Raw genomic sequence first — 2,500 nt, 5'->3', positions numbered from 1 at the left:
AGCTCACCGTACGACTTTTCCTTTACCTTTGCCACCTCTCTCTTTGCTTTACGCTGCATCTCCTTGTACTCCTGTGTACTTTCTTCATCTCTCTGACTATCCCACTTCTTCTTTGCCAACCTTTTCCTCTGTATACTTTGCTCTACTTCCTCCTTCCACCACCACCACCACCACCACCACCACCACCACCACCACCACCACCACCACCACCGCCAAGTCTCCTTGTCTTCCTTCCTCTGTCCCGATGACACACCAAGTACCTTCCTAGCTGTCTTCCTCGCTATTTCTGCAGCGCTTGCCCAGCCATCTGGCAACTCTTCACTACCACTCAGTGCCTGTGTTAACTCCTGCCTGAACTCCACACAACAGTCTTCCTTCTTCAACTTCCACCATTTGATCTTCGGCTGTGTCTTCACTCGCTTCCTCATGTTGGTCTCCAAAGTCATCTTACAGACCACCATCCGATGCTGCCTAGCTACGTTCTCCCCTGTCACCACCTTGCAGTATGCAATCCCTTTTACATCGCGCCTTCTACACAAGATATAGTCCACCTGTGTGCACTTTCCTCCACTCGTATACGTCGTCACCCTGTGCTCCTCCCTCTTCTTGAAATATGTATTCACCTCAGCCATTTCCATCCTTTTCGCAAAATCGAACACCATCTGTCCTTCCACATTTCTCTCCTCGATTCCATACCTTACCATCAACTCCTCATCACCTCTGTTCCCTTCAGCAACGTGTCCATCGAAGTCCGCTCCAATCACCACTCCCTCCTCCTTGGGTCCCCTTTCCACCACGTCGTCCAACTCAACTCCAGAATTCTTCTTTTTCGTCCATCTTACACCCGACTTGCGGGGCATATGCGCTGATAACCGTCAGCAATACACCTTCGATTTCCAGCTTCATAATCCTCACTCTGTCTGACACTGTGTTCACCTCCAGCACGCTCTTGACATACTCTTCCTTCAGAATGACCCCTACCCCATTTCTCCTCCCATTCGCACCATGGTAGAAGAGTTTGAACCCACCTGCGATACTCCTGGCCTTACTCCCCTTCCACCTTGTCTCTTGTCACCTTTCTTCTTTCCATCACGTCAGCCAGCTCTCTCCCTTTACTAGCCATAGTGCCAACATTCAAAGTTCCGACTGACTCTCACCTCCACACGCCTACCCTTCCTCCTCTCTAGCTGCCTCTGGACATGCCTTCCCCCTCTCCTTTTCCTTCGCCCAACAGTAGCCTAGTTTCCACCGGCACTCCGCTGGTTAACAGTACCGATGGCGGTCGTCGGTAACCCGGGCCTCGACCGATCCGGTATGGAAATCTTATTTATGATCCGCATATTTGATTTGGCAAAGATTTGACGCCGGATGCCCTTCCTGACGTAACCCTCCGCTTTTGTCCTGGCTTGGGACCTGCACTAAGAATGCACTGGCTTGTGCATCCTCAGTGGCTGGGTTGCACGCTTTTCTATGTTTGCCCCTCACTTTTGTGGCGTGAACTATCAATTCTAGTAATACAGGTGTGTTTATGTTAGGTATCACAGACACACGCACACGCACAATATATGTCCAAAAGTATTGAGATAACTGACCATTACACCTACAGGAGCTTTTCTGACATGTCATTCTGAATCCATAGAAACCCATATTCCACGAAGCTCCCGGCGCACAGTTTTTGTGCCGATGTTAATGCCAGGAGAAGTTTGGATCTCTGCAGTTATTGAGTCAACAGAGCGTTGGCGACTTGAGTTGCTGTTGTCCCTAAAGGCTTGCACTTTTCAATAATATGATGATATATGAAGCATAGAGAGTAAACGGGATAGATACCTTTTGAACAGCACCCTGTAGTACAGCACTTTGAAGGTACATATGTCGTCACTTGCTGTAGTGGTTTTTACTGATGGGCGTGGCCAGGTTTTCAGAAGCCTCTCAGTTGTCAATGTGAGAGCCAGGGGACGCGTCTGCCGTACGTTTAGGGTTAGGGTTAGGTGATTTCTCTGGCAGGGCTGGTTACAGTAGGGCTGCTTACACCACACCCCGGACTGGATTTGTTGCGTGTTTGTGTCCTGATCGATGGGCCAACTTAACACGCCTTCGGAGGGTGTCCGCCGGCCGGCTTTGCCGGCGTTCGGGCGGTCGGTTCCTCCGGTCTGGCGGATCGATGTCCTTTATTTAATGTTCTTAGTGGCGAGCGGAGTGCGGAGTGGGAGGGGCTCTACCGCGTAGTCGTCCTCTCCGTTGCACAGCTCGACAGCGTGCTCGGCGGTGCTCAGCCGGACCGTCTATCCCAGTTGCTCTTCCACGGCTCCCCTCGCGAGGCTTGCCGCCCCCCCCCCCTCCAACATCTGTATGGGGAGGGGTGGAGCAGCTCCGTGTTTACCTCGCGGGGCTTCCCGGAAGACATTTTCTCAAAGTCCTCGTGTGACCGGTCTACTTTTTCATTGCGTTGTGTAGGAAAGACAGGACAACTTGTCTCCTTCATGGGATCTGTATTCTGTCG

The sequence above is a fragment of the Lampris incognitus genome, unplaced genomic scaffold (genome assembly GCF_029633865.1).
Source record: "Lampris incognitus isolate fLamInc1 unplaced genomic scaffold, fLamInc1.hap2 scaffold_156, whole genome shotgun sequence".
Taxonomy (NCBI): domain Eukaryota; kingdom Metazoa; phylum Chordata; class Actinopteri; order Lampriformes; family Lampridae; genus Lampris; species Lampris incognitus.
The sequence above is the reverse complement of the archived record's forward strand: the minus strand, read 5'-3'. Positions refer to the sequence as shown.